Source organism: Hyla sarda, chromosome 10 (assembly GCF_029499605.1).
Source record: "Hyla sarda isolate aHylSar1 chromosome 10, aHylSar1.hap1, whole genome shotgun sequence".
In the NCBI taxonomy this organism is placed as follows: domain Eukaryota; kingdom Metazoa; phylum Chordata; class Amphibia; order Anura; family Hylidae; genus Hyla; species Hyla sarda.
This window is the reverse complement of record NC_079198.1, coordinates 16,268,534-16,284,284: the sequence shown is the minus strand read 5'-3', so window position 1 is coordinate 16,284,284 and position 15,751 is coordinate 16,268,534. Positions and strand designations below refer to the sequence as shown.

Genomic DNA, 15,751 nt, shown 5'->3' with positions numbered 1-15,751 from the left:
GGGTTGACATGTTATATATGTGTAGTACAGACTGCGGGTGTGAGGGGTGACATGTTATATATGTGTAGTACAGACTGCGGGTGTGAGGGGTGACATGTTATATACGTGTAGTACAGACTGCGGGTGTGAGGGGTGACATGTTATATACGTGTCGTACAGACTGCGGGCGTGAGGGGTGACATGTTATATATGTGTAGTACAGACTGCGGGTGTGAGGGGTGACATGTTATATATGTGTGGTACAGACTGCGGGTGTGAGGGGTGACATGTTATATATGTGTAGTACAGACTGCGGGTGTGAGGGGTGACATGTTATATATGTGTGGTACAGACTGCGGGTGTGAGGGGTGACATGTTATATATGTGTAATACAGACTGCGGGTGTGAGGGGTGACATGTTATATATATGTGTAGTACAGACTGCGGGTGTGAGGGGTGACGTTATATGTGTAGTACAGACTGCGGGTGTGAGGGGTGACATGTTATATATGTGTGTAGTACAGACTGCGGGTGTGAGGGGTGACATCTTATATATGTGTAGTACAGACTGCGGGTGTGAGGGACATGTTATATACGTGTAGTACAGACTGCGGGTGTGAGGGGTGACATGTTATATATGTGTAGTACAGACTGCGGGTGTGAGGGGTGACATGTTATATATGTGTAGTACAGACTGCGGGTGTGAGGGGTGACATGTTATATATGTGTAGTACAGACTGCGGGTGTGAGGGGTGACATGTTATATATGTGTAGTACAGACTGCGGGTGTGAGGGGTGACATGTTATATATGTGTAGTACAGACTGCGGGTGTGAGGGGTGACATGTTATATACATGTAGTACAGAGTGCGGGTGTGAGGGGTGACATGTTATATATGTGTAGTACAGACTGCGGGTGTGAGGGGTGACATGTTATATATGTGTAGTACAGACTGTGGGTGTGAGGGGTGACATGTTATATACATGTAGTACAGACTGCGGGTGTGAGGGGTGACATGTTATATATGTGTAGTACAGACTGCGGGTGTGAGGGGTGACATGTTATATACATGTAGTACAGACTGCGGGTGTGAGGGGTGACATGTTATATATGTGTAGTAGAGACTGCGGGTGTGAGGGGTGACATGTTATATATGTGTAGTACAGACTGCGGGTGTGAGGGGTGACATGTTATATATGTGTAGTACAGACTGCGGGTGTGAGGGGTGACATGTTATATATGTGTAGTACAGACTGCGGGTGTGAGGGGTGACATGTTATATACATGTAGTACAGACTGCGGGTGTGAGGGGTGACATGTTATATATGTGTAGTACAGACTGCGGGTGTGAGGGGTGACATGTTATATATGTGTAGTACAGACTGCGGGTGTGAGGGGTGACATGTTATATATGTGTAGTACAGACTGCGGGTGTGAGGGGTGACATGTTATATACATGTAGTACAGACTGCGGGTGTGAGGGGCGACATCTTATATATGTGTAGTACAGACTGCGGGTGTGAGGGGTGACATGTTATATACGTGTAGTACAGACTGCGGGTGTGAGGGGTGACATGTTATATATGTGTAGTACAGACTGCGGGTGTGAGGGGTGACATGTTATATATGTGTAGTACAGACTGCGGGTGTGAGGGGTGACATGTTATATACATGTAGTACAGACTGCGGGTGTGAGGGGTGACATGTTATATATGTGTAGTACAGACTGCGGGTGTGAGGGGTGACATGTTATATATGTGTAGTACAGACTGCGGGTGTGAGGGGTGACATGTTATATATGTGTAGTACAGACTGCGGGTGTGAGGGGTGACATGTTATATACATGTAGTACAGACTGCGGGTGTGAGGGGTGACATGTTATATACGTGTAGTACAGACTGCGGGTGTGAGGGGTGACATGTTATATATGTGTAGTACAGACTGCGGGTGTGAGGGGTGACATGTTATATATGTGTAGTACAGACTGCGGGTGTGAGGGGTGACATGTTATATATGTGTAGTACAGACTGCGGGTGTGAGGGGTGACGTTATATGTGTAGTACAGACTGCGGGTGTGAGGGGTGACATCTTATATACGTGTAGTACAGACTGCGGGTGTGAGGGGTGACATGTTATATATGTGTAGTACAGACTGCGGGTGTGAGGGGTGACATGTTATATATGTGTAGTACAGACTGCGGGTGTGAGGGGTGACATGTTATATATGTGTAGTACAGACTGCGGGTGTGAGGGCTGACATGTTATATATGTGTAGTACAGACTGCGGGTGTGAGGGGTGACATGTTATATATGTGTAGTACAGACTGCGGGTGTGAGGGGTGACATGTTATATATGTGTAGTACAGACTGCAGGTGTGAGGGGTGACATGTTATATATGTGTAGTACAGACTGCGGGTGTGAGGGGTGACATGTTATATATGTGTAGTACAGACTGCGGGTGTGAGGGATGACATGTTATATATGTGTAGTACAGACTGCGGGTGTGAGGGGTGACATGTTATATATGTGTAGTACAGACTGCGGGTGTGAGGGGTGACATGTTATATATGTGTAGTACAGACTGCGGGTGTGAGGGTTGACATGTTATATATGTGTAGTACAGACTGCGGGTGTGAGGGGTGACATGTTATATATGTGTAGTACAGACTGCGGGTGTGAGGGGTGACATGTTATATACGTGTAGTACAGACTGCGGGTGTGAGGGGTGACATGTTATATACGTGTCGTACAGACTGCGGGTGTGAGGGGTGACATGTTATATATGTGTAGTACAGACTGCGGGTGTGAGGGATGACATGTTATATATGTGTAGTACAGACTGCGGGTGTGAGGGGTGACATGTTATATATGTGTAGTACAGACTGCGGGTGTGAGGGATGACATGTTATATATGTGTAGTACAGACTGCGGGTGTGAGGGGTGACATGTTATATATGTGTAGTACAGACTGCGGGTGTGAGGGGTGACATGTTATATACGTGTAGTACAGACTGCAGGTGTGAGGGGTGACATGTTATATATGTGTAGTACAGACTGCGGGTGTGAGGGGTGACATGTTATATATGTGTAGTACAGACTGCGGGTGTGAGGGATGACATGTTATATATGTGTAGTACAGACTGCGGGTGTGAGGGATGACATGTTATATATGTGTAGTACAGACTGCGGGTGTGAGGGGTGACATGTTATATATGTGTGGTACAGACTGCGGGTGTGAGGGGTGACATGTTATATATGTGTGGTACAGACTGCGGGTGTGAGGGGTGACATGTTATATATATGTGTAGTACAGACTGCGGGTGTGAGGGGTGACATGTTATATATGTGTGGTACAGACTGCGGGTGTGAGGGGTGACATGTTATATATGTGTGGTACAGACTGCGGGTGTGAGGGGTGACATCTTATATATGTGTAGTACAGACTGCGGGTGTGAGGGTTGACATGTTATATATGTGTAGTACAGACTGCGGGTGTGAGGGGTGACATGTTATATACGTGTAGTACAGACTGCGGGTGTGAGGGGTGACATGTTATATACGTGTAGTACAGACTGCGGGTGTGAGGGGTGACATGTTATATACGTGTCGTACAGACTGCGGGTGTGAGGGGTGACATGTTATATATGTGTAGTACAGACTGCGGGTGTGAGGGGTGACATGTTATATATGTGTAGTACAGACTGCGGGTGTGAGGGATGACATGTTATATATGTGTAGTACAGACTGCGGGTGTGAGGGGTGACATGTTATATATGTGTAGTACAGACTGCGGGTGTGAGGGGTGACATGTTATATATGTGTAGTACAGACTGCGGGTGTGAGGGGTGACGTTATATGTGTAGTACAGACTGCGGGTGTGAGGGGTGACATCTTATATACGTGTAGTACAGACTGCGGGTGTGAGGGGTGACATGTTATATATGTGTAGTACAGACTGCGGGTGTGAGGGGTGACATGTTATATATGTGTAGTACAGACTGCGGGTGTGAGGGGTGACATGTTATATATGTGTAGTACAGACTGCGGGTGTGAGGGATGACATGTTATATATGTGTAGTACAGACTGCGGGTGTGAGGGGTGACATGTTATATATGTGTAGTACAGACTGCAGGTGTGAGGGGTGACATGTTATATATGTGTAGTACAGACTGCGGGTGTGAGGGGTGACATGTTATATATGTGTAGTACAGACTGCGGGTGTGAGGGATGACATGTTATATATGTGTAGTACAGACTGCGGGTGTGAGGGATGACATGTTATATATGTGTAGTACAGACTGCGGGTGTGAGGGGTGACATGTTATATATGTGTAGTACAGACTGCGGGTGTGAGGGGTGACATGTTATATATGTGTAGTACAGACTGCGGGTGTGAGGGGTGACATGTTATATATGTGTAGTACAGACTGCGGGTGTGAGGGGTGACATGTTATATATGTGTAGTACAGACTGCGGGTGTGAGGGGTGACATGTTATATATGTGTAGTACAGACTGCGGGTGTGGGGGGTGACATGTTATATATGTGTAGTACAGGGTGTGATGGGTGACATGTTACATATGTGTAGTACAGGGTGTGATGGGTGACATGTTATATATGTGTAGTACAGGGTGTGATGGGTGACATGTTATATATGTGTAGTACAGGGTGTGAGGGGTGACATGTTATATATGTGTAGTACAGGGTGTGATGGGTGACATGTTATATATGTGTAGTACAGGGTCTGAGGGGTGGCATGTATATGGTATATGAAAAATAGGAAAAGGGGGTGATTTAAATTATTGTTTAGGTCAGGGACTAGTTTGCAGCGTACCTGTCAGATCCCACAAAAAAAATAAACTGTTATGTTACTCAGTGCCTCATCCTGATCATGAACATATAATTTTTATGTATCTATCACTGATACTACACAAAAAAATAGCATATTACAGCTGCTCAATGTCTTTTCCATCTTCCCAAAGGGAGGGGGTGTGTCCTTCTCTTGCCTGCACTGTGATGACTCCTCCCTCCCTCTGCTGTCTGAATGCTCTCAGGAGCGAGCTCGGCAGCCCTGCTCTGTAACCCTTTCATCTCTGGATTTATGCTGCACACACACACACAATGATTATTGGAGATTGCCTGTACTCTACCACCAAAGACAATATGGTGAGTGTATAACTTACATCTTTCTAAATTAGTGCAAAGGTTTAGTGCTAAAAGTTCAGTAGATTTTATGCAAACATTTTCTGTTCATATTTCATCCTTAGGCAGTCCTGTAATGCTGGGACTTTAGTAGTTTTGGAATAGCTGGAGGTACAATGTTTGGATAACTTTTTTTTTTTTGCAGCTGTGTTGCCTTCAGCTGTGTGCCTACAGCTTTTGCAAAACTACAACTCCCAGCATGCCTAGACATCCTTTGACTGTCCAGGCGTGCTTGTAGTTGTAGTTTTGCAACAGCTGGAGGCACATGATTGGTAAAACTCTTTGTTAGGGTGGGTTCTCACCACGTTTTTCAAGTACGTTTCCCGTATACGTTTTCATTATTGAAAATGTATGGAACCGTATTGAAAACCGTATACATAAACAAATAATTGAAAACCGTATGCATCCGATTGCGTACGGTTTGCTTGCAATACGGTTTTCTCCCATACTCAAAACCGTAGTTGACCATGGTTTGTCTCCGGTTTAAAAACCGTACTGCAACCACATATGTTTTTTTTAACATGGACGTCAATGGGAAGCGCACAAGTGTACGGTTCCATACCGGAAACTGTATACGGTTTTTACTTTGCACATGCGCATTTGCATCCTAAAGTCCTTCCCCCAAAAATTTTTTTCTAAAACGTATGGTTTTTAAAAAAATAAAAACGGACGGAACTGTATGCACTTTTAAAAACAGTATACGGTTTAAAAACGCATACGGTTTACTTTTTCCCATACTGTTCCATCCGTTATTTTTTGCCATACGGTTTTCTTTACAAAAACGGATTGAAAACAGTATGGCAAAAACGTGATGTGAACCAAGCCTTACAGAAGTGTTGTTGCAGGATGTGTTCCTCTTCCAGTCAATCATCCATCTTGTGTCCATGACCCTTGGACACACTCATGCTGCTGTGGGACTCATCAGTGTCCCAGGAGGTATGGGGACCCCTAGTGGTGGGATTTTCAAGGGCAGTTTTGTTTAATAAAATTTGACATTTTCTTAAAGCAGTATATTTGAAAAACTATTGTTTTGCCAAGATGCCAAATGTTGCCCAGAGTGATATAAAGCCACAGGAGCAGTGGAAACATGTTCTGTGGAGTAATGAATCACTCTTCTGATGATTCTGGGTTTGACGAATGCCAGAAGACTGTTACCTGGCTTACTGCATTTTTTTTTAAATTCTTTTTTAACCAATTGTGCCAGATAGTTAAACAGATTTGTAAATTACTTTTATTTAAAAATGTTAGTCCTTCCAGTACTTATTAGCTGCTATATGGTCCACAGGAAGTTCTTTTCTTTTTGAATTGCCTTTCTGTCTGACCACAATGCTCTCTGCTCACACCTCTGACCATTTTAGGAACTGTCCAACGTAGGATCAAATCCCCATAGAAAACCTCTCCTGCTCTGGACACTTCCTAAAATGGACAGAGGTGCCAGCAGAGAGCACTGTGGTCAGACAGAAAGGAAATTCAAAAAGAAAAGAACTTCCTGTGTACCCCTTTAAACACTTTTAGGATGAAGAAACAAAGGCTGTCCGGGCATGCTGGGAGTTGCAGTTTGGAGGCAGCTGGAGGCACACTGGTTAGGAAACACAGGCTTTGGATTTAGAATGGAATGTCCCAAAAGCTCCAATCGGTGTAAGGGTGCATGCTTTTGCTATACAGTTCCCATATATGGTTTCAAGTTAAAAACCGTATGGAACTGTATAGAGAACTGTATGCATTGACTTAACATTGTAAACCATATGTCAAACACAATCATCCGGTTTAGTCCGTTTTGCTTCTTATACGGTTTTGTCCGTTTTTTTTACCCGTACCCAAAACTGTAGTCTACCACATTTTTTGGTCTGGGTGAAAAACTGTATTAAACCGCATACGTTTTTTTTTTTTTTAACATGGGAGTCAATGGGAACCGTACAGAACAGAATGTGCGTACAGCTCCATCCGGTTTGCATCATACGGTTTTTGACTTTGCATAGTTCTTTTTTCTTGGAATTTCAATCAAAGAAGTGAAACTTTATTCAAAATGGAGTGAAAAGTTAAAAACGTATCCGTAAATGGGTTAAAATTTGTACACACATTTTGATACAGTTTATTTCGGTTTGGAGGAATCCGTTTTTCATCAAAAACCTGATACGGGAACTGTATTGCAAAAACGTGGTGTGCATGCACCCTAATATGAAGATATCCCAATCCTGTTGTCCATCTAGTGTATATGTAGCACGGGCTGTATATGAGGGAAGACATCTAAGAGGGTTGGACAAGCTGCTGGTATAAGGGGTGACATCCTACACATGTGTGGTATTGGATGCTTGTATAAGGGGTTCTTGTGTATAGTACATACTGTGGGTATGAGGGTGGACATCTCATGTGAGGTTCAGCATTATTTATGGTTCCAACTAAAATTCACTTTAAGGAGCTAATAAAAGGAGCATCATGCTGTGTAAGCGGTGCCGTGCTGCTTTTATGAGAAGAGGGGTAATACATAGCTTGTACCTGGTTGTAGGGAGGATTACTGAAGGAAGTCGCAAGTCAGATGTAAGTGGCATTGATCCTAAAATTCAACGCTTTGTCGGGTCAAGTGACGAAAAATTTAACAAACTTTCAAAAAGAAAAAAAATCTGTTATAGTTATGGAGCTATTCCTTCTGAGACCACTTGCCTGTAGCAGCCATATGATCACTTTGTCATGATAGCAGGAAGCGTCAGGTGGCCCTGGTAACCAGCAAGGCTGATAAGTATATTAGGGTTTATTTATAGATATATATTTTTTTACATATGGAGTGTCACGCTCTGCGCTCCGGCCGCATGCACCGGCCGCGAGCACATTGTTCCCTTGTCTTGGGCTGCCGGCGGGGCTGAGATTCGCATTGCGGGACGCGCCCGCATGCGAATCCTAGCCCATAACTCACCTCTCTCCCCTGCTGCCTCCGCTGTGTCTCAGCTCTGGCGCGCGCGTCCCCGACCCTTAGGGCGCACGTGCGGCGGAGCTAAAAAAATTTAAGGGCCAGTACGCCCATAATTATTGTGTGCACCTGACACCAGTCTATAAAGTCCATGCATCTCCCACACTTCCCTGCCGGATCTTCAGTGCCCCTAGCCTGAGATTAAGCGGAACCCGTGTATCCAGACCTTCACGCTACGTTATTAGACTTCGCAACTTTGCCGCCTGCCTTGACCTTCTGCTACGTTTGACTACGCTACTGCCTTATCCTTCGGTACCTCGCCTAGCCCAGCTACCTGTGTGGTCGAGCCGTGACACCGCGGGCTCTGGTGGAGACCAGCGGCACCTTAGACTCCGCTCCCCGATACGGTCCGAGTCATCAGCCACACCGGTTAGAGGATCCACATCCAGCTCCGTTACATGGAGCAATTTATAATTGTATTTTAGTGATTAGGATAACCCCTCCATTAATGGTGTTTTCTGGGGATGTGTTCACTCATATGCCTGACGAAGGGTCCGTTACGGACCAGAAACGCGTTGCTACAGTGCAAATAAACCTTATTTTAGGACAATAACCGTGTGTCCTTACTATTTCTAACTTATTGGATCAGCGCCTAGAAGCTCGAATTTTTCCACTTCATATGAATATCTTCCTACCAGACTAGCACCACTAACACCGGAGGAGCCACGGCTGCAGATCCAAGGCTACCAGCATAATATTTGATGCTATCTGAGGTGTTGTGCTCTTAGCGCAACCCTACTTGGTGAGTGCAATTCCAACTATAATATGCAGGGATTAATAAATAAAGTGTACTCACCTTACCCTCCATTGTGATGGCGCCTGGTCCCACTGCTCAGTACTTCCTGGTCTTCCTGGTGTCAGTCTTGTCTGTTCAGCCAATCACTGGCTGAGGCGGAAAACCACTGCGGCCAGAGACTAGTTGAGCGTGCACCTCCTTGTGTGAAGACTGGCACCAAGAAGTACTGAGCAGAAGGACCAGACACTGTCAGTACATATTTCTTTGGTTTTTATTTTTAGCCCTGACTGAGCTCATCTATTATTATGAAGTCGTGATAAAAAAAAATAAAGATTCGATGTGACCAAAAAAAAATAAAAATAAAGATTCACTTTAAAAATATCCCATGTATGTGTATAAAATTACTTCTGGTGGGGCAAGGGGTGGACTAAAATCTTTGTCTCTGGCCATTAGAAGTCATAGGCTCCAGTAACCACTATAGCTGTGATACACGTATCCTGGCTTTGTCTCTAAGGAGCATTCATGACTTCCATTCCAATTCATGATGGCACATTCGTCTGTAGGGCAGCGGTGTTGTCAGACATGTTGTGGATTTTCCCCATTGTTTTCAATAGGAAATAAAAATCTGCTATAAATCTATATGGTTTAATGCAGATCCTCAGCAAAATCTTCCTCTTTAACATAATCCACACCTGAATTTGTAGCGGTGGATCCACCACACCAAGTATCTGCAGTCTATCCTGTGTAGTTATTTTGGTTTCTATGAAATGTAGCAATGATATCTTAATCACAGGACAATCCTGAATTCTGTCATTGAGTAGACAGCAGTGCATCAAGGTCAACTCTGTTTTATTAGGTTCTCCACCTAAAGTTTATTTTTAGTAAAATCTAGAGCTAGAGATATGGACAGGCGTGACTGCTCTAAGCTGCTTTTCCCCTTTTCTACTGAAAGCCCAGGGACAGTCCAGTTTGTTACATCTGACAACCTGCTTCCTGAGGATACACTGTCTGACAATTACTGTGGTGTTGTCAGACATCAAATCCTTACTACCCAGTCTCTCAGAATACTCTGGATTCCAGCTCAATGTGGATTTGTGGGATTTTCTTGTCAACCCAAACATTGGTAGGGAAATAAGAGGTGCTTAAAGGGGTACTCCGCTGCTCAGCGTTTGGAACAAACTGTTCCGAATGCTGGAGCTGGTGCCAGTAGCTCGTGACATCATAGCCCACCCACTCATGATGTCACGCCCCACCCCCTCAATGCAAGTCTTGCATTGAGGGGGCTGGGCGTGACATCATGAGGGGCGGGACTATGATGTCACAATCTCCCGACGCTGGCTCCAACGCTCGTAACCGTTTGTTCCAAATGCCTAGCAGTGGAGTACCCCTTTAAGTTGTAGGACATGCACTTCATTCACTGCAGGCTGCTCTGTAACCCCCCCCCCCCCCCCCCTCTGTTTTCATACAGGAGTCTGACAAACAGACAGACAGGACAGGAGTGAGCACTGAGGAGTGTTAGTTCCGCCCTCACTTCCTGGACTTTGTCAATGCCTGCGCTGCATCTGGGACAAAGATGATGCTTCAGCTGGTAAGGATTGTGTTCTGAATGATATGGGGACCCCTAATGGTGTGTTTTTTTTTTTTGTTTTTTTTAATAAGCCATGATTTATATGTGTATATATATATATATATATATATATATATATATATATGAAATTAAAATTGTCTTATTAAGTATATTAGAAGGGTTGATGTTTTGCCAAGATGTACTACATAAAAGTTTTTGAATCTGACAATGCCCATTTAAGTAAACTGTGTCGCTCTCATTGCTACTCAATTTTCATTAACATCTATGGGACCTGAACAGCATACAACAGCCAACTTAACAGTTTTCCATTTTTCAGCCACTGCCAGCAGACCTTGAGATAGATGTGGGTCCCAGAGCCTCATTTCTCAGACATTTATGGCATGTCTTATGGATGTGCTCTTTATCTTGGATATGAGACTATATGGATATTCTTAGCTGCTGAAGAAAGGACTGAGACAGTCCTGAAACGCATCCAGCGTCACCCTAATAACCATTGAGACCACCAGTTTATTTGCCCAGCTCAGCAACCAGCAGTCCGATACCGGGAAACATAACTGTCAATCACCCGGCACCCGGTAAAGGAGATATACGCGCCTCATTGCCACGAGGACGCCACCGGCTTAACAACATACTCACCTGCAGAACCGCTGCAGTACCACCACCCGGAACCCACTGTCATCCAGCATTACTACCGTGGGAGACGGACGAGTCTCCGGTGATGCTGTCTCATGCCACGAGAGCCACCCAGTGATAACACACTGTGGGATTTCATAGCGCAACTGGAGGAGATCGCAGCATCCCCCGTGAAGTCCAGCGCATCAGTGCCTGGGAGCGGTGAGATACAAAGTATCTAAAGATATGAATGCATATTAACAGTGACTGCACACAAGCATATATATTGACCATTATCTGCTAATAGCAAGTGTATGAACATTATTTGCAAAGGTGTTCAATTGCGATCTACTGCTGCAGCCGGACACATACAAATGGTTGCTATGGGTTACCAACCAAAACTTATATGGTTGCTATTGGTTACAACTATACTGGAATCTGTTACAATTTGCAGAACTTTTTGAGAGAGGAGAGAATTGATTATTGTGGATGAACGAAGACTCTCCCACCCAGATTTCTCTCCCTGTACAGTCTAATCCTATTAGAGGTTTTATATGAACTTTTATATGGTGGTCTTAATTTTGAACACATTGTGGAATACTTATATTTTAGATAATATTAGCTGGTGCTGCTCCTACACAAGGGCCCTGTGAGACGCAGACGCCACTATTTTATTTTATTTTATCATATTCTATATTATATTGTCACACTGTATAATAATAAACAAATTTAATTACTATCTGTCCATTTGTCTTAAACCCTGAGCCCTAATATATTTATTTCTATAGACAAACTACTTCCTGACACCTTGGGTATAGGTGTCTAATCAGGCAGCCCGGGTTTATTTGGTGGGTAGTTAGACAAGAGCCTCTCCAACTCCTTTATACTATTAGATTTGTAAATGACTTCTATTAATAAATATTAAACCTTTCAGTACTTATGAGCTTCTGATGTTAAGGTTGTTCTTTTCTGTCTAAGTGCTCTCTGATGACACGTGTCTCGGGAAACGCCCAGTTTAGAAGCAAATCCCCATAGCAAACCTCTTCTAAACTGGGCGTTTCCCGAGACACGTGTCATCAGAGAGCACTTAGACAGAAAAGAACAACCTTAACTTCAGAAGCTCATAAGTACTGAAAGGATTAAGATTTTCTGGAGCCAGTTCATATATAACTTTCTGGAGCCAGTTCATATATAAAAAAAATTTTTTTCCTGGAATACCCCTTTAATCATTTTTTTTTTCAAAATTTTAATAAAGTTACATTTGTTCTGTTGAAATTCCAACAGAAGTGGGAGGGGTTTGCCATGTGGCTTTGCCTTGCTAGGTTGGAGAGAGACAGGAGCGCAAGTGTGTTTTTATTGTGCTAGAGATTTTTGTCGTGTATTTTGGATATTACCATGTTTGCTGTGCCCATTTTATTTGAGTTAAACACTACCAGAAAGGAAATGCTGCATATACACTTACTTGCAGGCCCAAAATGGCAAATGGGGTGTAGTAAGATGGCGCCACTTGATGACTCTGCAGAAAAATGAGCTCTCTGGGCTTGAGGAAGAAGGGAGGGGCATTTCATAGCATGTTCCAGAAGGTAGTTGCGGCTTTCGGCTCGATCTGTACATGTGCAAAAGTCAAAACCGGATTCAGAAAACCGATGTACGATTCTCATAGACTGATATGTTAAAAAAAAAACTGCAACCCGATTAGAATACGGTTTTGGACCCGGACACAAAACCGTGGTAGTCCACGGTTTTAAGTAAGAGAAGAAAAACACAAAAAAAAGGATGAATTTCAAAACGGATGTAACTGTATATATAATGTGGAATACGGTTTTTAATGTTAAGTCAATGGACACGGTTTTCGGTACTGTTGAATACGGTTTGAAAACAAAACTGTATTCCGAAACCGTAGAGCAAAATCGTAGTGTGAACCCAGCCTAAGCAACCCATAGTGGAAAATCTGCAGCAGATTTTCATACTATTGACTCAATAGATCTGCGGAAAATGCTCAATAATGGCAGATTCGCGAATTTTCCACTGACCCATTGAAGTCAATTGTATGAAAATCCGCTGCAGATTTTCCACTGTGGCAAGCTGCAGCGGATTAGTGTGAATCTAGCCTTCGGTTTAAGAAGCGTTGTTGAAATAAAAAATGCCATAGCCATCTTTTATCTGCCAGAGAGGTGGTACACCCCTATATACATGAGATGATGGGCCAGTCTAGCCAAAATCTGCCAGTCTTGCCAAAATCTGTACGTTTGTCTGTCTTTAGGCTTGCAAATCTGCAACTTGTGAGTTCACCCTTAAAGGGGTATTCCAGGATTTTTTTTATTTGACTATGCCACAGGGGCTGTAAAGTTAGTGTAGTTCACAATATAGTGTCTGTACCTGTGTTTGATGGTGGTCTTGCAAATCTTTTGTGATTTTTGCTCCAATGTTTATTTTTAACAGCATACAAAATAGGGGTTGTCTCAGGTTTCCCCAGGTTGCAATGCGGCCCGAGACATTACATCACTAGTCAGGTGTTCAAAGGAGCCTGTCTGCTTCAATAAGTGGAGTGACCACTGGGTGGGAGGGAGATCAGCCTGCGGTGAATTGTAGGTTTGCAACAGCTGAAGGCACCCTGGTTAGAAAACTGTGGTCAATTGTATGGAAGGGAACACAGGTGTGTTTCAATGGGTGGGGTGGCTGATGTGTGGGAGGGAGAAAAGTGACCTGACACAAACAAGGAATCATGGCACTTGTAGTTGGAGGGAGGGAACTCCAACATAAAATAGCCAGTTCACAAAAAGATAGCCACAGCGTTATGGTAATCTCACAACAGCAATTTAGCCTCAAGACAAGCATGGATCCTTTCTAAGCATGTCCATTACTGTCCGACAGGTACGCACCTTATGGTGGATAACCCCTTGAATGTTGAGGTCTACTAAATATTACAGCTGATCATTGCAGGATCTCCAACAGCAGGGCCTCCTGTGATCAGCATTTCATTATACAGCTCTTATTACAGAAAGGAATTGTCCAAAGTCAAAAAGCTCTTACAACTTAATTGCTATGTCTATGACGCTAAAACTATTGTATTCATTATTTAAAAAATTATTAGACTAACTGGCCCTACACAGTTTGCTATAGTGTTAGGGAAGTCAGACCGCTAGCTTCTTTAAAGAGGTAATGATAACTTTTTGTTTAGGATGTAATTTTGGGAGGCTTCATAGTCATGCCAGGACCATGGAGCTGGAGTGTAAAACCCGTGTGCAGGGTCAGAGGTCCTGCACCAGGAAATGACCAGGCTCCAGTAACATTATCCAACAATAATACCACATTCCATGACATTCCCTTCATGTGCAGACAGCTGGGGAGTAGAAAGGACTCCTACTTACACACAAGATAAACTTTATGTCCAGTGAATTAACTCTTCATTCGGAGCAGAGGAGAAATGTTACGTATCGCTGCCAAAGAAGGCCATAGGTGCCATAGCACGCTGTGCAGTTACCAACATTCGAGACTCTGAAATGGCCAGAGAGGGACAATAAAAGTTAGTAGAAACATATAACATTTTATTGCATTCCACCTCCGTTTATATATATAATCAGTGAAACGGAATATGTTGTGTCTAGTTGACAGATGGTCATAGGATAAGGCTGGATTTATAAAGAAAGTGCTTTATAAAATGTTATATGGAACAGAAGGGTTTAGGTAAGAATAAAGGTTGATCTTTATTTGCATGAATGGCCTGTAAATTTATAAGGGAAATCTATGCTGCACTTTCTTCTCACCTGTCTCTTTATCATATATTGTTATTGAGGGGTTAGTACTCAGGATTCCCAAACTGAGTAGGAGAATTGTGTTAGAGACCTACAGCCATGGAAACCTCAGTCGAAATTATGGAGGGAGATACCATTTTGGACTTAGTGGCTTCCTATAACCATCAATAAGCTTCTTACACCTCTCAGCCGGAATGTTGGACTCTTCCTTTGCAAACTGTTCCAGGTCTCTCTTATTGGAAGGCGCCTTTTCCCAACAGCAATTTTAAGATCTCTCCACAGGTGTTCAATGGGATTTAGATCTGGACTCATTGCTGGCCATTTCAGAACTCTCCAGCGCTTTGTTGCCATCCATTTCTGGGGGCTTTTTGACGTATGTTTGGGGTTATTGTCCTGCTGGAAGACCCAAGATCTCGGACGCAAACCCAACTTTCTGACACTGGGCTGTACAGTGCGACCCAAAATCCATTGGTAATCCTCAGATTTCTTAATGCCTTGCACACAATTCAAGGCCTCCAGTGCCAGAAGCAGCAGAACAACCCCAAAACATAATTGGACTCCACCATATTTCACTGTAGGTACTGTGTTCTTTTCTTTGTAGGCCTCATTCCATTTTTGGTAAACAGTAGAATGATGTGCTTTACCAAAAAGCTCTATCTCGGTCTCATCTGTCCACAAGATGTTTTCCCAGAAGGATTTTGGTTACTCAAGTACATTTTGGCAAAATGTAGTCTTGCTTTTTCATGTCTCTGTGTCAGCAGTGGGGTCCTCCTGTGTCTCCTGCCATAGTGTTTAATTTCATTTAAATGTCGACGGATAGTTCGCGCTGACACTGATGCTCCCTGAGCCTGCAGGACAGCTTGAATATCTTTGGAACTTGTATCCACCATCCGGACTATCCTGCGTTGACACC

At 43.6% G+C, this 15,751-nt stretch overlaps 1 long non-coding RNA gene across 1 annotated transcript in view; it reads left to right on the top strand.

Moving 5' to 3' along the window:
* Positions 1-4,429: 4,429 nt before the first annotated feature.
* The window catches only part of LOC130294102 (uncharacterized), a 61,079-nt gene continuing 49,757 nt past the window's right edge, over positions 4,430-15,751 (top strand). The window contains exon 1 of the long non-coding RNA XR_008848381.1: positions 4,430-5,146. This is a non-coding gene — a long non-coding RNA (uncharacterized LOC130294102). The remainder of the gene's footprint in view (positions 5,147-15,751) is intronic.